General features: G+C 33.0%; 1 protein-coding gene and 1 non-coding gene across 3 annotated transcripts in view; one reads left to right on the top strand and one right to left on the bottom strand.

The window, feature by feature from the left end:
* Positions 1-23,891, bottom strand: part of rho-5 (rhomboid-5) — a 693,122-nt gene that overhangs the window by 636,428 nt on the left and 32,803 nt on the right. The gene's annotated exons all lie outside the window — the stretch shown is intronic.
* TRNAY-GUA (transfer RNA tyrosine (anticodon GUA)) lies at positions 13,157-13,247 on the top strand. The gene is given in 2 exon segments: positions 13,157-13,193; positions 13,212-13,247. It is a non-coding gene; the product is annotated as a tRNA-Tyr (tRNA).

Raw genomic sequence — 23,891 nt, 5'->3', positions numbered from 1 at the left:
TGTGTATATGTGGTCTATGCATGATCTTCCTGCCGTGAAGCCTGCCTGATCCTCTCCGATTTTGCCTTTTATCGCTGGCTCTATCTTTTCTCGTAGTATCTTCCCATATAATCTTCCTATTGATGATATTACGCTTATTCCTCTGTAGTTTTCGCATCGTTTTCTATCTCCTTTCTTAAATATAGATGTCATATATGCCGCCGTCCATTCCTTTGGGAGCTGTTCTCCATTTATGGCTTTATGAAATATCCATTGTATCATCCGGTGTAATTTTTTTGATCCGTATTTTATAAGCTCAGGTGAGATGCCTCCAGGTCCCGGTGCTTTCTTATTTTTGATTGCTTTTATGGCCGTTCTCATTTCCCTATCTGTTATTTCTATTTCTTGTTGTGGGAATCTGCTTCGTCTTCGCCTGTTTTCTTTTCCAATGAATTGTGGTCTTTGTTCTGTTAATAGTTCCTTGTAGTAGTCCTTCCATTCTTTGTCCTGTATATTTCCCAATTTAATTTTTTCTTTTGAGTTTTGTTTCAATCCTCTCAGTACTTTCCATGACTCCGAAGTTCTTGTACCTCCTATATATGTTTCAATATTTAAGCAGATTCTTTCCCATTCTTCATTCTTTTGCTGTGTTATTTGTTTTTTCATTTATGCCATTTATGTCATTATGTCATTTATGCCTGTCCAGTTCTTTATGTTCTGTAGCCACGAAATTTGTTTGCGACCTACTCCCCTCTTGCATTCAATCTTTTCCTGGGTGATTAGTTAAGAGATTGCTTTTTCTCTCAGAATATGGCCGAGGTATTCATTTTTTCATAACTTGATTAAATTGAGTAGTTCTCTCTTAGTATTTGCCTTTCTTAAGACTTCCTCGTTTCTCACCCTATCTGTCCGTGGTATGCGAAACATTCTTCGCAGTGTCCACATTTCGAAGGCCTCCAAATTATTAATGAAAGGTACTCTTAACCTCCATGTTTCCATACCGTATAACAATATGGACCATACATAGCATTTAACCATCCTGTAGCGAAGATTGAAGAAAAGATTGCAGTTATACAGTAGCGGTTTAAATTTGATAAAAGCTTGTCTTGCTTGTTCGGTGCGGCATTTTATTTCTTGTTGAGGATCCTATTGGTCATTCATCATCATTCCCAAGTATTTAAATGTTTTCACTTGATCGATTGAAGCATTATCTACTTGCAGTTGTATTCTTAACAATGCGTTTTTTCTTATTGCAATGCATTAAGTTTTTCCAGCATTTATCTTCAAGCCATATATTTTTCCTACAGTGTTTATTTTATTTAACATCAACTGCATATTATGTTCGTTGTCTGTTAATATTGCAGTGTTGTCGGCGTAACGAATGTTATTTATCGGGAACCCGTTTACCTTGGTTCCACACTCAGAGCCTTCCAGTGCCTCTGCAAAAATGTTCTCCACATAGAGGATTAAAGAGCATAGGAGACAAAATACACCCCTGTCGCACCCCTCTTAAAATTTCAAATTCTTCTGTGTTGGTTGATTTGTTCAGTCTCACTCGTGCTTTTTGATTCCAATAGAGATTCTGGATAACTCTTATATCTTTCTCGTCAATGTTAGCGTTGTGTAGCATTTTTATCATTGCGTCGTGTTTTATGGTGTCAAACGCTTTTTCATAATGGAGGACTGTTGTGACTATATCCCTTCGTTGATCCATGTAGTTTTGTACAAGTGTATTCAAGCAGAAAGCTGCTTCACATATACCCAGTCCGCTCTTGAAACCAAATTGTGTCTCACCGCTTAGATCTTCCACACTGACAGCCACAAGTAAACAAACCAGAAATGTCACAAATTGTACTTAAAATCTGTAAACTTCCCCAAGGATCTTTTTTGTACCTATGTCTTTTCGATATACTCAGCCTAGAGCGTTCATAAAAATAACATATTTCTTTACTTATTAACATTCGGTAGCTGGTAGTAAGACAATGATGCTAGATAAAATGTATGTGTAAAGAACCCTCGACTCAACTGTACATGAATAATTATTTATATTTATCTTTCGATTTGGCTTCGGTTTTTCTCCATATCCATGTCAGTTTTAGAAATATTATAATACAGGCTTTAGTTTAGTAAAAGTTTTAAACTTTTTTTAAGAGTCTATCTCCACTATTTAAATCTTCTGATCTAGTCTAATGCCAGTTAGCCCAGTCTCGTTATACAAAAATCATCGATTTCATTTGGCATTTCTTTATGCTTCCTGTTATCTCTTTTACTTTTTTGTGCATATTGAACGCATCGTACTTTTTCTCATAGGTTTCCATTTCTTCACATTGTTCTTTAATCCATTCCTCTTTGGCTTCTTTTATTCTGTTTTTTATGTGTTTATTTATTTCTTTGTATTTGTCTGGGTAATTCTTCATCTTTCTTCTTTGTTCCATCAAGTCTAGTATATCTTGTGTCATCCACAACTTATTCTTTGTTGTTGTTTTTGTAAGATGTTTCTTTCCTGCTGTTTGTATAGCTGTATTTATGTACTTTAATTTTTGGTTAACGTTGTTTGTATCGTTAATTTGTTGCTGCACTGAACGGAGGTTTTCATTTATTTCTTCTCCTGTTTCTTGTCGTATATTTTTGTTTCTAAGTTTATTTAAATCTAGTGTATTTCTGTGTGGTCTTCTAATCTTTTTTGGTCTCGCCTCTATCACAGTAACTACTGGGTTATGATCTGAGCCTATATCAGCTCCTGGGTACGTCTTAGTACATTTAACAGCATTATGATACCTCCTTGCTATCATAATGTAATCTATTTGATTTCTCACTATTTTTTATTTGGTATGTTGTGGAGATGTCCATGTATATAACCGTCGAGGAGGTAATTTGAAAAAGGTATTTGTTATTACGAAGTCTTCACTTTGGCAAAATTGAATCAATCGATCTCCTCTGTCATTTCTGTTTCCAAGCCCATATTTTCCTACTTGTTCTCCTACCTTACCTTAACCCACCTTGGCATTAAGATCGCCCATTAATATGTTAATGTATGGAAAGACTGACTTAATAAGTGAAGAAAAACAACCTGCAACAAAAAGGTTCAGACCTGACAGTGAAGTCGAATAAATGAACCAAATTTTAACTTTTAAACCAATGTATGTAAAGAAAATAAAAAAAGTAAAGTTCAATAAACATTGCAAAATTTAATAAGGCAAGTGATGAAAAAATCGACTTATTTTATCAAAGCAGTAAGGCAGATTAGATTAATATTGTATATCATATTTGTAAGAAAAATAGAATAAAAATCAATAATGTTAATTATAAAAATACAAACAATTATAATTAATATAAGGAATATAATAATATAATGTGTAAAAAATTACCTGAAATTTAATTTATAAAATATATAAGTATTATTACATCATTGATATAAAATGAAAAAACATATGTTGATTTTCCGGGATTTTCCGAGATTTATGGGGGATGAAAATTATGTCATCATTATTAATACTGCGACAGACTATTCGAGCAAATTAAAATAAAGTAAGTGTTTAGGGTGAATTTCAAATGGACTCAATTTTTCCGAGTTTTCCCATATTTTCCGGCCAGTGAAAACTATGTAGTTATGCATATTTCGACGAGCTACCCCAGAATAAAAAAAAGAGGCTTGCAGCTGCAAAAGAAGCCGAGATAATGTAAATTTTTCCTACGTGTTGCAATTTGAAGTTCCGATGCCGAAAAAAAAAACGGAGCTGAAACAGATATCCTCTCCACTTTCCTATGTCGATCTTTCGAAAGTACCGTCGTTTCGAAAAATTAGATAAATTTTATAGCTATAAGTTTCAATATAAAGTTTAGATTTTCATTCAAAATTTGTGCAAATTTTACTTCTTAATGTTTATAAACAATGGAGATATGATTTTTTTAAAAATAGTCACTAACTTCGTTCCTATTGGTCATAGAAGGTTTTTTTATTTTTTAATGTGAGCTTTTTTACCAGCTATCCAATGGTTGTACGTACAAGTCTGTAGCTTGAAAAATATAGAAGTTATTACAATTGTTTATAAGTAAAAAAAACATACCCCTTTTTCAAACGTTTATTTTGTAAATAATTTCGATGAAAACTCAATATGCATTTAACTTCTGAGATAGTCTAAGTCTTAAAGAATCCTATGAAATTTGCTGAATGTGTCTAGCATCATGCATAGGGCAAGCTCAATAGTTTAAATAATTAGCCTCAGGGATAAACAAATTAAATAACTTATAAAATATTTTACTGATCGGGGGGAAATTTCGCACAAATCTAAAAGATGGTAATTCCTTGATGTTTAAATGTATTAATACCATTTTATTTTGTTAATAAAAAAATTAATAAAATGTATAAATTAGTGCAAAAAAACTGCTTTTTTGCAAATATCTCTGTAAATTATTTATTAATTTTATTTAAAAAAAAACGGGAAAATAAAGATATTTTTGACATAAAAAAATGACATAAATATTTTTTATTTAAAATATAAGGGAAAAATTTATAGACAAAAATCAAATTGTGACCATAAATTATTGCTTAAACAAAACGCAAGGTAAAACTAGGAGTATCTTTTCATCTATTTATCATCTAGTATCCCCCACCTATGTCTTAAAAGCTTCAGATATCTGCGAAACATTTTTCCACCTTTTTTTTAACCAGACTGGGCTAAGTACTTTTTGCAAGTATAGTACATCATTAGCTTACGTTAAATACCAAAAATTATCTGATCCAATACTAATGAGAATATCACATGCACTGTGGATTATATCTGTCTTAGTCTCGCATATCTGCCCTATTATTCTCCATTATTTCGTGATCTGATTAAGTTATTGTATGGCCTTATATTTTGTTTATTTTATGAAGAAAGTATTTATCAATCCAAGTTCAATAATTTTCTTAAATAAGCTTGTTATCTAACTTGTGTTGTTTTTTTTAATCTGTCAATACTGCGCCGTTTATTTGATTTTATACATTATTTTATCCACCATATTACTATACTGTATTAATTGTTTTATTGTTTACTCATTGTAAGAACGATTAAATTAACCACAAAAAAGAATTACCTTATACAGTCAATATACAAAATATTTTATTATCAATATATTATATCAAAGAAAAACAAATAGCTTTCAAAAGTACATCTCATGGTTACTAAAAATTTGAATAAAACTTTTCAACATAGACAGATAACATCCCACATATTCACAGCGAGTTTACTTGCGACAGGCAATTTATTTTTCATTCAGTAAATTTTTCCGGTCTGCAAAAACCGTTATTAAAAATGAGCAGGAAAATTCAAAATGTTATCCAGAAGTTAGAAATTGGAGGTACGAGAAATGAATAATTATAACTTGAGGTCAAGAGAGATAACGAACTCGAAACCCGTCAGGTGATGCTCCAACTTTTTTGTCTCTGGCTTCCTGTAATTTTCTTTTAACCGAAGAAAAAATGTTTCCTTTTTATGAAATATAACAACCATGTTATGTCACGGGTTTCCTTTTTGCTAAACCTATTTGGATAATTTAAAAGCCGGAATATATCCCGCGAATGTTACGGTTTCGTGATTTTTGTTTCTCTGGTGATCTTTAATTACATTAATTTTAATAAATGGGAGACTATCTTCGATAATAAAATATTTTAGATGATATAAAAAGACACGGCACTGAAATTAAAAACTTATTTACAATTTTTATAAACAATTATTGTTTTATTGAAGCGAAGCTTGTATACTGGAGTTGTATTACTTTTTTTTATAGTAAAATGCTGAGGCGAGCTTCATGGACCAAGTGTCGCAAGATGACGTCTTCACGGGTAGCGTCACAAAAAAGCGGTCTTGACATCGATTCACTACTCTTGGTCTCGTTTCTAGTCATATATATTTATTCTTTCTCTCTCTCTCCAGATATATATATATATATATATATATATACAGGCTCAACAAGACCTAGAGACCCATGGCTTGGAATTTTTCCACTGTTTTCGTCCATATTCTTATGTCTTCTCTTCTTTCCTTCCCATCTCAGCAGCGAGTCCTTTGCCACCTTCCATCTGCCATTCTCGCAAGATGATCGGTCTCCGATCTCTTTATTTGTTCATCTTCTCCTAACGTCTTTTAGTTTAGTCTTTTACTCCCCCGAATATCTTTCTTAAAACAGTAAAATGATAGTAAACACAGCATAGTACAGCACCGCGGGTTGGATTACTGTTCGGTATAGTCTCAATTTTGCCTCTCTTGAAATATTTCTTGCGCTTAGTAGTTTGTGTAGAGCTCCGACCGTCTTCCTTCCTCTCGAAATCTGCTTCTCAATTTCTTAGCTTTCTTCCACTTTACTTGCTATACTTCTAGATACTCAAACTGTCACCTTTTTAAAGCAATACTCTTTATTCTCATTGTTTGTGGTAGTCTTAAGTTGTGTGCCTTTATATGTGGTCTGCCTTATTTCCATATATGTACTTTGTTTTTTGCTCGTTAATAATCAGTTTATACCGTTTAGCCTTCGTTTCAAAAAGTTTAAAAATCCTAAGCAGTTCCCCTTTAGTTCTTGCCATTAACACCACATCATTCGCTAAGGCCAGGTTTCTGTTGTCATAAATTATACCTTTCATTTGTATTCCACTCTTTCTCATTATTGCCTTCAGCAAGAAATTGAAGAGTGTTGTGGACAGCAGATCGCCCTGCTTTAGTCCTTTTCTTACTTCAAATTTCCCTGATAGCCTTCCTTCTATCCTTACTCTACTGTCAGTCTTCATTAAAGTCATTTTTACTAGTCTGATAACCTTTTCCGGAATTCCATGTACTCTTAGGGCATGGTACAGACGCTTTCTTATCACAAAATCGTAAGCTTGTTTGAAATCTATAAATGGGAAGTTGGGCTTTAACTGTTGTTAACGATCGTTACAGTTCGTAACTGACGTTAACGAACGTAACGAAAACTGGAAAGGCACTAGTTTAAGTGCCTTTCCAGTTTTCTTCTTATGGCTCTGGTGAGTACCTTATATACTACATCCAGAAGAGTGATATCCCTGTAGTTTTTGAACACTGCTTTATTTCCCTTCTTATGAATGGGACATACTATCGCGTCTCTCCATACTTTCGGTATTTCCTCTCGCTCCCAGATTTTCGTTAACAGGCTAAATATCCGCGTTATAAGTCGTTGACTTCCCTACCATTTCCACTTGCTCCTTATTATTTCCATCCGGTTCTGCATTTAGCAGATCTGTGAAATGCTCTTGCAATCTAGCTTCCCCTGCTTTTTTTCTATTAGATGCCCTTCTTTACTCTTGTAATAATTTTGATTTCTTACGCCTTGGTCACTGCTCCTTTTTGCCTCCTGGTAGAAGTTTCTCCCTTAATGTAATGTTCTTCAATCTCTTGGAGCTTTTTATCCATATGCTCCCTTTTCTTCCTTCTACACAATTTTTTCGTCTTTTCTCTCTGCTTCATAATTATTTCTATTTTTGTCAGTTGGTTTGTCTATATATTTTAGTCTTGCCTCGTTTCGTTTGTTGAGGCTTTTCTTGCAATCGGCATCAAACCATTATTTATCTCTCCCCTTCTTTACTTGACCTAACCGCCTTTGAGCTGCTTCCTTCATATCTTCTTCTATTATTCCTCACTCAATTTCAATGTCATTTTGATTTTCGCTTTGAAATAATTTTGCTGTCACGTCTGCCTGGAAGTTGTCAGCGGTGTCTTTGTTCCTTAGTTTGGCGACGTCATATTTTTTATACGATAATATATTTATTCTAAACAGGTTTAAATTAAAAACTGCATAAAAAAACTAACAAAATACAATAGCAGTAGTTTGTACAATAATTAAATTTACTGTCAATTGATATTTAATTCTATTTTATTATTAATTTAATATTTCATCTGAATTTCACAGGTTTGTCAGAAGTAAACAACGTATGCTTTGTTAATATTTAACCAGGTGGCGATAAGAGCATACATAATAATTTATTAAAACGTTTTATTATAATATAACTTGTTTAAAATAATAAATAAATAATAAAATTATTTTATTAAATTTTAAAAATATATGAAATCTGTATATAGCCCACTGTTGCATCTTGTTTTTTGTTTAAAATAGAACAGAAGATAAATTCTTTTATACTGTCTTTTTGATTTCCTTTTGTCAAATATTTTTACAGCATTCTTAACAAAAATTAATCAGTTGTCGGCAAACATGCAGGTATTGCAATTATTGCAATTGTTCTGGTACCTTTTCTCCATTGTTGATATCGTCGATATCGGAAGTGGTTGCCATAAAAATCACTTACAGATTTGCAGTTATCAGAAAAAACTCTAGATGCGAAAGCAAGGAATAGGTCTTTACAGACATATCGGTACTCATTTTCGCAAGATCTCAGCATACTTTCAATAATAGTAACTTAATTGTCATTATCTTTATTTCCCAAGAAATAAGTGGCCACGAGATGAAAGTTATTTCAAACATTATTTTCAGTATTTTAAGAGTGCTATCGAATCTTTGTCTTTTGGAATAGTGCAAATCTGTTGCACAACAGAAATTCTTTAATTTGAATTTTTTTCACATTGCACTGAGAGTATAAACCATCCCCGCTTGTCCTGAAAAGGTCGAGACTCGCCTTTTTTTAAGTGAAATCCTTACCTTGCAACAAACGATCGCCTTGATCTCTATTCACTACGTGGCTTTCAAATTAAATATTTTCGCCACTTTTGCATTAGGTTGTAAATGCCTAATATGACATATGTAACCCTCCCTGGGACGGACCTCGGTGCAAGGAAATTGTAATAAAGCACGTTCGAATCTACCCGGAGTGATTACAAATTAAGTTTTAATTGAAGTGTACGGTGGCCCAAGATTACGCACCCTCCCAAGAGTGCCCACACTTGTTTTTATTAAAATATATATTTTAGAAGTGGTAGTTTGCTCTTGCTGAAAATAACGTGTGGTGTGGTAAATCTAAATAGGCATATTTATTACACTTGAATATGATTATTCTACAGATTATGTTTGCCTTTATTTATTTTAGATGGTTTTACTACGTTTTTTATTTCGAAAATAAAAAAAAACTATTTTATGTACCAGTTGATATGTTACCCCAAAAGAACGCATTTTCGCAAGAGTATGCAGTGCGTACTCTTGGGTACGCACTGCTACGCGGACAACTTGGCGTTGTTCCTACTGTAAAGAAGAAAAATAGTTGAATATTATAATCTAAAGAAATCATTCTGCTGCGTTAACAGCTAGTTAGTTAGTTAGTTAACAGTTAGCATTGTTTTTCTTTAGAAAATAAGTGCCTACACCTACAAGAGAACGTCCCAGAGGAAGTGATTTTTACCGAGCAACTGATGGAACAAATACGGACTGATATTAAAAACTGAAAATCGAAAATGCAGATATCTAGAGAACTGAATATTCCTGAGGCCACTGTTCGCAAGCGCTTAAAATGTGGCACGGTACCTAGATCTTTAGGTAGATTCAAATGTGTTTTCTCTAATGATATAAAAATGCGGCTAGCACAAGACCTAATGCAAGTTGATATAATAATATAAGGTTTTATGGATTGACAAAAGAGATCTTAAGCAGTTTGCATTTGAATATGCTGTTAAGAATGGTATTAAACATTTTTTCAATTCAACTAAGAAAGCTGCAGGTGACAAGAGGGTAAGGAACTTTTGTCTATGACAGAAATTAACGCTTCGACAATCCGAAAAATGTTCCATAGAAGAATAATGTTTTTAATATACCTAAAATTAATAGATTTTTTAATTAACTAACTTTTCTATTGACAACGTTGAGCCATCAACTTCCATTCGGCCTATATCTGAAATTAGGCCACTACCAAAAATGGGATGTTCGAAGTTAAAGCTCGAAAAAGAATAGCTCAAAAATCAGAAATTTTAACCAGAACGCCCTTTAAGGACACTCTTGCGGTATTAGAGGCAGAAGCTCAAAGAAAAAATTAAAACAAAAAGAAGGCTGTTAAAAGAAAAATAGATGGAAACAGAAGTGAATCCTAAAAAAATTAGAAAAGAAAGGTGTTGTTGAAAACGGAATGTGCTAAAATAAATATAGAGGAAAGAAGAAAATAAATCGGAATTGAATCAAATATCAGAGAAATACATATTTTGTCCTACATGTAATGAACAGTTTGTAGAACCACCAGATAAAGACTGTGAAGACCAATGCTTTTAGTGTAAAGCCTGGTAGCAAAAAAGTTGAACATATTATTTAGTTGGTCAGTTCTTTTGTAATTTCTGTAATAAACATTCTAAATTTTATATTTTTACTTTACTTTGATTATGAATAAACTTATAAGTAACAGATAACTCATTTTTCATTTTTTTAATGTTCCTTGCTCTGTTGTGCTTTTAAAAGGTATGCGCATTCTTAGAAAACCTACTGCGTACACTTAAGACAATCTATTTCCAAGAGAACCATTTAAATATTATTTTTATGTTTTATGCAACTTTACAATCAAAACGTATTGACATTGCTCTATCTAATATATTACATATTTCAGCCATTACTTATTTGATAATTAAAATTCTTATATTGGAAAAAATATGTTACGTGCGTACTCTTGGGCCACTTTAGCCTATCATAACCACTTGAATACACTTTCATTAAGTATTCCTCCAACAATTCTTTATTTTACTTATAGGCGATAAAATAAGTCTTTTAAAAAATATATACGTTTTAAGAAATATATAAGTATATTATTTTATATATTTTAATGTATATCCAATATTTAAACGCTAACATGCGACTTTGGTTTGTGCATGAGACAGATAGAACATATAAATGAATACCATAGGACATTAAATAATGTCTAGTTGATGTCTGGACCTATATTGGCTATCAGCCAACATCTGCAATAGTTTATTGTAGCAAGGTTGCAATCGTTCCAACTGGGATTGAGGAATTTATTGATTCAGAGTTTAGAAAGGAAACATTATGGTTTAAGATTTGTCTCGTTCGAATTTTTGAGTAATATCAAAATGTTTCAGTTATTACTTCTTCATGACACTAATGTCAAATATTGTAAAATACTTCAGATAACTATTATTTTCTGGATATCAAAAAATGATATTCACTTTTATAATTCAAACAAACATCAAAAATGGAAAAATTCGAGAACTAATTAAAGAAAAGTAAACTGGCGAAATAAGAATGAGAAGACTGATGGAAGAGACAAAATGACAACAGATATAATAATTAAGATCAAGTCTTTCTCTATCTCGACCTTCTTAAGTTTCCTGTGCCACGCTATTCTTCTGCTTGGGGTTTTCAGTTGAAAGCACCGATATTTTCATTATTGCCCTGATTGTTTTTGTTCAGTAGCTTGTATGAAGACTTCACGCTACATAAAATCACAGTAGAACAGTAGACTCAATGAGTCTCTTTGGAATTGTCCACGATTGATTGGGATATTCTCAATTTCGATATGGTTTTCATATGGTATCTAAAGCTAAACTTGTAGGACCAACGCTAGATTCTAGACCTAATCAAAGCACAGAGATTAACAAGCGCACCGAAAAGAGACTATTTACTACTAATAGAAATCTCAATTTTGAACTAATGATACGCATACCCGATGCTACGTCTACTGCTTATATGGAGCTGAAGCTTGGACCTTGAAAAGATCTAATATAAAAAATATTAAAACATTTGAAATACGAAATGACGTATAAATATTGTAGATCTTCTGGAATTAACGTCAAACAACTGAGCATGCATAAATCTTGTGAACACATATTTTATGATCCAGAAAAAAATTAGAATATTTTGGTCATGTATTGAAAGGAAAAAGATGTATCCTAGCTTAACTGAACATTCAGGGTAAAATAGAAGGGGATCAAGAGAAAGACGAAAAATCGTATGGTTAACACATTCGCTGCCGATCATGCTCCAGCGTGTAATATCAGTCAGGTGTCGCTCATGCTCTGGTGAGTGATAGGTATAGATATTTTAAAAGCTATCTGTTTAATTCAGTAGAACCTTTGTTAAGTGTAGGAGACTAGGCACTGTGTGAAGGTTATAGTCAACAGTGGTTCGTAGAGTTCGTAGACGGTTTTGATAGTTGTTTTTGGTTCTTTGTAAGTAGTAAGTAGTTGGAAAACGATATGACAAATGGAGATAAAGAAACATTATGATCTGCATGTCCTAAACAACGAAGATATTATAATAAAAGACATTTATATCAAACAGAAAAACTGTCTGATAATGATGTAGAGGATTTTGATTTGATGTGTAAAAGTGATGATGAGTTTCTACTTAATAACTCAGACAGTTCAGACTCAGAAAACAATATAGACGACTTTAAACAGTTTATAAACCAGAAAACATGAAGAAATTCAAATGGGAAATGATTCAAGATCTATGAAATTTTTTCGTTTTTCGAAGGCGGAGTTTGCTAGAAATTGTTTCAGAAAATCATTTCCTTCAATATTTTAGGTAAATTTTCATTACTAATTGTTGCCAATATTAGCTCACGATGATTATTTTGATATTTGTTGACTGACCAGGTTCTTGATGACATAGTCACACAAAGAAATAACTACGCTTTTGAGTTTTTATTGAGACCAAATAAAAAAAACGTCTTGGAAAGATATTACTCGGGAGAACTTGCTTATATTCATGGGATCATTATTGGAAAACTGATTGTCTATTTAGTTTTTGGTGTGTTTGCAGAAAGCATGAGTAGAAATCGTTTTCTTTTACTACCACGATTATTACGTTTTTCAGAAAATCTCCGGAATGGTGAACCAACTCCAGTAAACCGGTTGTTAAAGTTAGGAATATTAGTAATTATTTTAACTGACGAATATCTGAAATATACCTATTACCCATCGAAATTATATTTGTATGGATTCTAGGACACTCTGGCATCCTTAGAAACTACTAATATTACTATATAAGCATCCTCTTGAACAACACATATTTAAATTGTATACTTACCCTATTAAAAAAAAAAGATATTTTGTGCAATATTATTATCGATGGTATATAATTATATACTTAATATATTTATAAACCGTTCATGTGGCACCATTTGTTTTATTTAATATATTTTTCTATTTTTTGTTCTGGATTTTAATTTTTTCATAGAAAACATTTTTATAAGTAGCTTACGAAGACATAAAACAAATAACTATTTTAGAAATAAAGTTTTCAACCTTCGATAGCTCAGTTGGTAGAGCGGTGGACTGTAGTGGTATAAACTTGTAGAAATCCATAGGTCGCTGGTTCAAATCCGGCTCGAAGGATACTTTTATTTTTTTTTTATTAATATAATTATTAATTTAATGTAGTAAATGCAAATGTGTAAATGATCCGTTTTTTTCAAACGTCACAAACGTAATAATTTTTGTGACGTAATTGACAATATAAAAATATTATTTTTACTCCTAGACATAAAAGTGAAGCACTTTTACGCCTAGGCACAGAAGTGTAAAAGTCAAAGGCTCAAAAGCTTCGTAAACCGATGTGGTCTTGGTAGGTAATAATCCTTCGGTTACAGTCTTTGCACTACACAAAATATCCGGAGAAGTACACGATGCCGTGCAGAAAAAAAAATTTTAATTAGAAGGATATAATTGCATATTTATTACAACATATTTTTTAATTCAAAACAACTTTTGATAATAACAATTTTCAATATTGTGAAATATAAACGTACTTTATTCATGAGCGAAATTCGTATTTTTTGACAAACATACGGCTTAAAAAAACTTGATATCTGATGGTCTTTTAAGATATTTATGGTTTTGATAAGAACTTTTTATAAAGAATAACTTTTTTTCATAAAAGTAAGAATAAAAAAGTGTCCCATATGACTCAGACCTAATTGTGCCTATATGGATTGCGCCAATATGGACTTACGGCGTAGTTCTGGGGCTGTAGCAAACCTTCAAACACAAAAATTTTGAAGAGAAATGCAACGTCCTTTCGTATGTGTGCAATCCAACCATTCACAATGATCTAGGAGCAACAACCGTAAAAGATGTCATATCACTTCACGCCAACAAGGCCAAAATTCTTAATTGAATGTATCACAGCCAAATTATCAGTGAATTATATCAGCCACCAATGGAGGAACGCAGACTGAAGAGAACTTGGCCAGAAGACCCGGTTACATGGGTAAAAATGTTATCGGTCAAATGTTGGAGAATAAAAGAAAGAATATCAGCTACTTTTTAGTTGCTCTCCATATAGAGTAGTAATCTGGAGAGAGATTGTTAATATAAAAATTGAAGGTGTCATTACGAGCTTGATTTAGCGCTGAAATTAGCTGGTGTGTTAGTCTATTTAGCTGTGTCTTATAGAATGGATTTAAGAACCTTTGCTATTTTGCACTCGCTCTCCTTTTTTCGGTTAGAATTTGTTTGATATGTAATGGTACATTGTTGTCTTCAGGATTACCCTTTTTACTTATAGGAGTAGATTTCCAAGCAGCGTTTTGTATTACATCCATTAGCTTTTGTACTGCAAATTCCAGTTCATCAGATTCTTTTATTCGGTAATCTAACGTTATATTCTAGTTAATGGTGTTTTCAAATTGTTCCCAGTTTGTTTCTTTGTGAGATAGTCTTAATGGCTGTTACTTGTACATTATCGTTGAGCTTAATATTAATATTATGGCGTTATGGTATAAACTGGGGTTAAAACTAGGCTCTATTTTTGAATGTGTATTAGGTAAACCTTTAAATATTGCAAAATCTAGAAGATCCGGAATTTTGTTGTTATTTGCTGGCCAGTATGTTGGTTGTCTCGTGGATAAGAAGAATAAATTGTTTTTCTTTAATGATCGATGTAGGTTTCTACCTTTCGTTGTGGTTAGTCGTGATCCCCACAGAGTATTTTTGGCATTCCAATCGCCTGCTACCAGGAAGTGCGAGCGAATGGTTTGGAAGAAGCTGTCGTATTCTTCAACTAGGATATTATGTCTAGGAGGTGAATAAATAGCTGGGACAATCAACGACCACGAGAACTTTTCTATTCTAATTAAAGTGCTCTGAATTTTAGGTATGGAATATCTTTGTAAAATGATATGTTTAACAGATGATCTGACTATGATTGCCGATCCTGTATGGGCTGTTCCGTCGGGATGGTGGGTAAAATATTTGGTGTAAAATGAAATTTTGACAACTGTTGTATTAGTTAAATAACTCTCTGAAACTAATAATATATCTATTTTGTTAACTTTTAAAAATAACATAATTTCTTGGACATGATTTGTTAGGTCGTTGACATTCCAGGTCGCTATCTATTCTTATTTGCTTAGCAGCTAATTAGTTATTTTGCTTATAACTGTTGTTATCATGTTGAAGATCAGGATGTTATGATTAAGCACCTAATTAAATGACATTTTGAATTCATTTAGGAAGTCTGACATTAGCGAAGTTTTTATTATTACTGTTTTCATTTTGTCTTTGGGGATTTCCTGAAGCGACTTTATAATAACTACCTTCATAAATATGTAATTGGCTGCTGCACTGTGTTTTCTGGGTTGTATGCTATATTGTAGTCTGGGTATTTTTTCTGTGTATTATTTACATTATTTCTGTGTTTGTGTTTTACTAGGTCTCTATATACAGTGCGGCCTCTGTAATTGGCTGAATGGCTACCATTAAATAAAGCGCAATTTGCAGGAGTATCTTTAGGTTTAGTACATGTTTTTGTATCTTGAAGACCAATGCGTTGTACGCAATTATATGCTTTTAAGCAATATCATTTGGAGTGCCCATAGTCCTGGAATCTATTGGACTGGATTATACTGTTCTTTTGTCTTGGAGCCAATATGTTAATTTTTGAGTTTATTAGAAATTCTATTTCGTATGTTTTTTATTATTTGTGTTGGGTTCAAGATCGATAAAAAATAGTGGAGGAGGTTCTCTTGTTAGTCTATGTTTAACATTGATTATGTTTCTAACATGGTAGCCTTTTTTCGCAAGTTCGGTTTTTATATCATCTGTATCAATTGTGTGATGGAGTCCTCTTACTACAATTCTATATGCTCTATCCTGTTGAAGTTGGTAGCTGTGGAACACAATTTTCTTTTCTCTCATATACTAGTTTCCTGTACATTTCTGGACTTAAGGCGTTTATTTTTACTACACTATCTGGATTTTTTGTATAATAAGTTTCAGCGTAGGTGATTATTGTCAGTGAGTTAATCATTGCCATATAGTCGGTTACTTCGTAGACATAGATTGGAGGTGGTCTTTGATCTTTTAAATGAGTAGTTGATGTTTGTTTGGAAGTGTTGTTGTTGACAGTTTGGTTTCCATCGGTCACTTGTTCTTCTAGTACTTGGAATCTGCTGTTTGTTGTGGTTTGTGTATTTTGTTTCTTCTTCTTGATGTGGCTATCCGTTACGAATGTTGGCGATCATCATGGCAATCTTTATCTTAACTGTAGCAGCGCGGAAAAGCTGCACAGATGTTGTATTGAACCAGATTGTGAGGTTCTTTAACCAAGATGTTCTTCTTCTTCCTGGATCTCGTTTTCCAAATATTTTTCCTTGTAGGATGGCTTGAAGGAGAGCACATCTGGATTCATTTCGCATAATATGTCCGAAGAACTGTAACTTTCGGGATTTGATGGTGGTCAGTACCTCTCGGTTCTTATTCATTCTTCTGAGGACCTCCTCATTTGTGACTCGGTCAGTCCAGGGGATCTTAAGCATTCTCCGATATAGCCACATCTTAAATGCTTCCAGTTTTCTGCACATATCTTCGTTCAAGGTCCACGATTCAACACCATAAAAAAGGACAGAGAAGACGTAGCATCGCATCATTCTTACTTTTGTATCAAAGATATCTGAATAAGGCCCCATCCGATTGAAGGTGGATCTAGCTTTTCCGATGCGTGCTCTAATCTCCTGGTTGTTGGTACATTCTTCATTTATTATGGTGCCGAGGTAGTTGTAGTGCGTCACTCTTTCTACAGGGTATTGGTTGACGTAGAGTTGACCTTCTGTTATTCTTTTCTTGCTAATTGTCATAAGCTTTGTCTTCTTAACGTTTATATTGAGTCCATATTGTTGACTGTAATACGTGATTTTGTTCATAAGAACTTGTAGGTCTTCTAAGTTGTCCGCAAATACTATGGTGTCATCTGCATATCTGATGTTGTTTAGCCGGTAACCATTTAGTAGAATACCTTTTTCAGTTTCGTGTAAAGCTTCGATAAATATTCTTTCAGAGTACAGATTGAAGATTAGAGAAGACAAAATACAGCCTTGCCTCACTCCACGCATGATTTTCACATAGTCAGTGTGTTCACCTTCAACTCTGAGATTTGCTGTCTGATTCCAGTAGAGACTTCTAATTATTTTCATATCTTGGTTGTTAATTTCTGTTTCTTTTAGTATTTGCATTTGCATGTATTTTGTTGAGTAGGTCTATTTATTCGTGACTTCTTTTTTTTTTTTGGTTACGAGGGAGTTTCATGTTTATTTGTATGACTTTCCATTTGTCCTTCGCTCGATGACTGCTGTGGAGAGTAATTTGGGTCTTCGACTGTATGCTGAGGATGTTGTATTTGATTTGAATGAGTGTATAAGGGTGCTGAATTTGTATTAACTTGAGCCGGTGAAGGTCGTTGCGGCTGAAGGTTGAATTGATTAGCAGAAGTGTCAGGGAAGAGTTGTAATTGGTTTTGATGGTACTGTGACATATCTACCGATATCATAAGAACATTGATAACGACTCTCAACTGTTTTATTTATTTTGTTTTTCATCAGTTGTGAATTTATTTTTATGTAGCGATTTAATGAAATTCAGTTAAAATAATATTTTTAAACACTTACCCAGAGGGTAAATATGGCACTTACACTTCTGGCGCACTTTTAAATCTTATTAAACTGTTTAAAACAGTTTAAAACTTGTTAAACTGTTTAACATACATATGAGTATGTTAAACTGTTGATTTTTGAGTTATTTGGTGATTTCGATAACGTTACGAATATCTGTTGTTAAGCGGGTGATGGTTAAACTGCAATCCCACTAAGATAGTGAACTATATTTAGTATATATACATATATATATATATATATATATATATATATATATATATATATATATATATATATATATATATATATATTTATATATATATATATATATAAACTCCTGGACAAAATTAACGCACCACTTTAATTAATATAAATATTTACAATATGAACACAAAATAAAACTAAGTTACATTGAAATAATAATAAACACCTACAAATAAGTTCAACATGACTTTATCATGACCTTAATTTACCTTATTGTTTTTTTAAAATTTGTTTTTGTTGGAAATGCGTAAATAGGCTAGCATAACTCCAAATTGCAAAAAGAAAATAATCAGTAAAATAACAAAATAAAATACATCTGGGTCAACACTAATACCGTGTAGGCCCTCCTCTACTTCTTATGACTGCATGTATGAGTCGAGGCATGCAGAGAAAAGCTTGCAGAATATTCCCCCATTCTTCAATAACGGCCTCAATGAGTTGGTTGTGATTGCCAATAGGGGGTCTACGACTTCGTATCTTTTTTTTGAGATAGTCCCATAGATGCTCTATAGGATTCATGTCCGGACTGTTAGGTGGCTACTCTAATAATGGAATATCAACATCATTTTGTTAGCCAACAACCTGTCGAGCCACATGAGGACGAGCGTTATCTTGCATGAATAAAAAATTAGGTCCAATAAACGGAGCAAAAGGCATTAAATGTTCGACAATAATGTTGTCGTAGTAATAATGGGCATTCATAGACCTCGTACGTATGGAAACCAACTCCGTACGAGCTTCAAAACAAATTCTGTCTCATAGGAGAAAAGAACTCGTTTTCAATCATCAATGGTCCAACTTTGATGCAATCTTGCAAAATTCAATGTCTGAACCCTGTGTTCTCCGGTAAGCAAGGATTTTTTGGCCGGTTTCCTGTTGCTCAATTCTGCTTCATGTAAACGTCTTCTAACTGTTCGAGATAATATCGCGACATTTCGAACATCTGCTAGTTCCTTTTTTAGCAAATTGTTGATGACTCTCCCATCTCTGAGAGCACTTTGTCTCAAAAAACGATATTCAATTTGATTAGTGCAACGTTTTCGCCCTTGCCCTGGTCTTTGATGGTACGGCCCTGTTTCATTATATCGCCTCACCTTGCGACTGATGCTGGAATTATGTCTTCCTAACAAACCTGCAACGTATCGCATTGAATATTCTTCATCTAGGAGAGTCAATGCTCGCACTGCCTCCTCCATTGACAAATTTCTTTGGCGGTTCATTTTTTTATTTGATTTTTATGCAAATAAACTTCCAAACATACATGTGATGAAAAATATCACAATAAAAAGCTTGTTTCTCACAAGCACTTTGGTTTAATCGGCACTTTTTATGAAAATTTTAACTCACTTTTTTTAGTCTAAAACGAAGTTTAATACAAATTATTGTTAAAACAAGACTATTGTTAGCTAACATAACAACTGTCACTGTCAAACAAGGTCCATAGGCAACTTGTTGTACAGTACAGTATCAATAAATAAAGATTATTGAGAAAAATATGAGTGGTGCGTTAATTTTGTCCAGGAGTTTATATATATATATATATATATATATATATATATATATATATATATATATATATATATATTTATATATATATATATATATATATATATATATATATATATATATATATATATATTTATATATATACAGTCTCCAAATTATTAGGGACAGTAAGATGATTTCTTCATTTTCTAGTTTAACTGGATTTTTTAGCAAGTTGTTGGCTTTAAGGCTTGCATCTATTTTTTGTATAAAAGAGTGTGGTATTAAGGTCACAAAAACAATGAGTAAAACCATTTATTTTTTTCGCAAACAAAATTGTTACATAAAATCACTAATTTCAATATTTAGTGATGCTATCCTTTGCTGCAATTACACGTCGGGGCATGCTCTGAATACAAACTTCTGTATTGTGTTTTAATTTTGGGTTATGATGCCATTCTTTAATAAAAGCTTCAATCAACTGCCGCTTCGTGGTAATACCTTTGGCGATCTCCCGTTTGGTTAACCCCCACATACTCTCTATATATGTCAGATGAGTTTCCCGGCTAGGGCACAACTGCAATATTTTCAGAATGCAGTTACACTTCTAGCTTTGTGGCACGGTGCAGAATCGTGCATAAAAATGTAATTATTTTGACCAGGGAATCATTCTATACTGGTCCTGTCTCAGTGTACCTTCCACGATGTATAAGCGTCCCGTACCATTGGTCGAGATTGCAGACCACACCATGACACTAACCGGATGTTTAACCCTCTCCACAATGCAATCTGAATGAAACTGCTCCCCAGGACGTCGTCGGACGAACGCACTTGTGTCCACCAAAATCTGGAATGTTGATTCGCCGGAGAAGCGTGCCTGAAAAAATGAAAATATTCGCTGTTCACGAACTCAATTCGTTAAAAAAAAGTTCCTGTCTTTCTCTTCATGATTCTCTTCGGCCACTCTTCGTCGGACTGTTCTTCTGAAAACATTAATTCCTTCATTATTTATCATCGTAGTCAGATGTGCCACACTCTTTTTACGATTTTTGAGACAAATATCTCTAATTTTACGGTCAGTACGAGGAGTAGTGATCCTTTTCCCACATTTTCCAAGACGGCCCGGTTCCAATGCCTCGTTTAATTCAATTTTTATTTTAATTCCATTTACTACAGACTTTGAAATACCTGCAGTAATTGCTATTACTCTTTGGGAAGGTTTAATTTAATAGAAGTAACATTGTTTTTATTTCTCTAATTTTCCCTGGAGACAAGTCTGCAATTTTTCCCATACTAAAAAAATAATTTTGATTTTGAACAATGTTTTTAAATAAAATCGTGTCATTAAAAGCAGCAAAAATGACTAAATAACAAATATTAATTACCTGTTAAATATATCTGACACGAAAACCTAGCAGAAACACTTTAAACAAGTTTTAAACAACTTGCAAATATTTTGAAACCTCACTGCGATAACAGCTGTTGACCAACTGAGATGCAAGATGCAGATGCAACAGCAATTATTATTTCATACATAAGCAGTCTACCAGTGTTGCCGGTTATCAAAAATTTTAATAATCATACCAGAAGAACTGCCAAATAATATAATACAGATATGAACACCAATTTTTTTGGTCAAAAAAACCATTTAAAGTAGAACATACAAAAATGTGTGTAGTATCAATAATAATTTGGTCACCCACTGTATAAATAGATATATATATATATATATATATATATATATATATATATATATATATATATATATATATATATAAATAAATATATATATATATATATATATACATATATATATATATATATATATATATATATATATATATATATATTTATTTAAAGAGTTAGTTATTCATTATGAAAAGTTGGATAAAAAGTTATCTAAAATTTTTCAATTAAAACATTATTGACTGCTTTATATGAAGACTAAAGAGCATTATACCGATTTAGAGAAGTTAGCTTTAAACCCAAAGGGAATTTTTCTCAATTAAATTATAGAGCATTAAACAACAAACGAATACTAATAATGTTGATTCGCTGGTCGAAAGCAACTAACGAAATGTATTATTGCAGGCCGTAATGTTCTGCAAATACAAATACTGAACCAAATTTTATTAGCTTTCAAAACAAAACCTATACACAGCTATAATCAAATTAATTAGTAACAACAAACTGTACATTCGGTTCAGTCTTTATTTGTTGGGCAAAACAATTAATTTTGACATTTTTAACGAAGCTCTATGTATTTTTTGTATTTTTGTACTTTAGAGATTAATTTTTGTCTATATCTTTGTCATTTCTATGTATAAGGCTTTTTCCTGGTACATTAAGCTTCTTTATTTTTTAATTTATTACCTTGTTCATCTAACAGTACGACTACAAAACCATAACAGAATATTTTAAAATTTTTATTAGCAACAATATTGTTTACATATACAGAAGTGGTAACTTATCCTACAAATTTATACATTGAAAATGTCAAGTCCAAGTACAAACGTAAACGAGATGCTGAATAAACTGATCAGTGTAAAATCAGAGCTCTATTTGTTGGAATGGTATACCTTCTTGGAGTTAGTAAATCAGGCAGAATAAACATAAGAGATTTTTGGAGAACAGAGGCTACTGGGATGGACGCTATATATTGTACGATGTCTTACAATCGGTTCCGATCTCTGCTACGTTGCCTACGCTTTGATGATATCAATTGTCATCAGGAGCAAAGGAAAACCGATAAGTTGGCAGCAATACGAGATATTTATATGAAACTACCAGAAATCAGTAATACCTGGACCTGATCTCACCATTGACGAACAACTTGCAAGCTTTAGAGATCCATGCCCTTTCGCTTCAGTAGTCAGTTCAAAAATGTCCTTGTTCTATCCACAAGCCATACAGATGACAGCGTGGACAAGAATACTGGCAAACCAACAATGATAGTGGACTACAATCATTCTAAGTTCAAGGTCGACGTTGTAGATCAAATATGTGGTTCTTATAATGTCACCAGAAACAGTAGGAGATAGCCCTTAACCATTTTCTTTGATATTATGAATGCAGCAGGAATAAATGTCTTAGTACTATTCCATATAAATAACTGCTACGGCGCTATTTTTTACGCAACTTAGCTTTGAACCTGATGAAGCCACAGATTAGAAAAAATTTTACACTCCCTATGTTTCGAAACAATTGAGGGAAAAATGCGGATTTTATACTTGGAAGCGAAGAATGCTCGGAAGAAGCTTCGACTTCTGCAGAAACAACTACAACCCAACCAAAGAGGGCAAAACAAAAAATGATCGATGCTATATATGTCCTAGGAAAAGGGACAAAAGAACAAGGGACTATTGTTCTCTCTGCAATAATTGGATCTGCAAACAACATCAAAAAGAATCGCCGGTCGTCTGCTTAAAATGCGCAATAGAAGAAGATAAATGATCTGGTTATCATTTTATCAAACTTTAATTTTTTTGAAATGTATATTTTTGCATTTAATAAAAATATAAGGTTGTCTAATAAATATTTCAGAAAAACAAACTTTGTTTTATATTAAGAGCGTAGGCGCAAAATTTCGGGACCAATGCTTTTTAAATGCATTCATTTTTTTCGAATCCTGAGAAAACTAATAAGTATTTTTGAAAAATTTAAACGCAGAATGAAAGATTACATTATTACCGAGGGCCGGAAGAGACGGAACTGCCACTAGATCAACACTTTAGCAGAAGCGGTTGGCCTGCAGTCAATACCCTAGGGCCAGTGGAGTTGTTATCAGATCAACACGCTGACGGAACTCCAGATGATTGGCCTCCAGTCAACACCCAGAGGCCTGGTGGAGTTCTCGCTACATCAGTATTCTAGCGGATCTCAATTCCCTCTCTCTTGTGGCTTACATTGTTTTATATCATCAAAAGTCTTTTATCTTCTCTAGCGCGAGTCGATGGAAGATGGACTTTTGGTGAAACACATCGTTACAACTCAGAGCCAATAAATCGCAAACGGAAGTTTTAGATTTCTACAAAGAAATGAAAAATTAACGGTCACAAAGAAAAAGGATGTCAACATGGGCAATTTTAATGTCTAGTCAGTAAGAAAAAATATCCTAATAGGGCAGAGTATTTCGATCTGGGTGATAAAAATTAGCAAGAAGAGTTACTGATTGAATTTTGTGAAAAAAAAAACTTCGTCATATCTTATACGTAGTTGCGGCTCCCGCCAAGATGATTGTATATAATTATGCGGGCACCAGGGAATCGGCCAGATCATAAAATACCGAATTAAATTGATTACAACTTGACAAACAAAAGATTTTGATACTGTATAAAAGGAGTGGCCGCTTACTTTTAACGCT

Source organism: Diabrotica undecimpunctata, chromosome 3 (assembly GCF_040954645.1).
Source record: "Diabrotica undecimpunctata isolate CICGRU chromosome 3, icDiaUnde3, whole genome shotgun sequence".
Taxonomy (NCBI): domain Eukaryota; kingdom Metazoa; phylum Arthropoda; class Insecta; order Coleoptera; family Chrysomelidae; genus Diabrotica; species Diabrotica undecimpunctata.
This window is presented reverse-complemented; position numbering and strand designations above follow the sequence as displayed.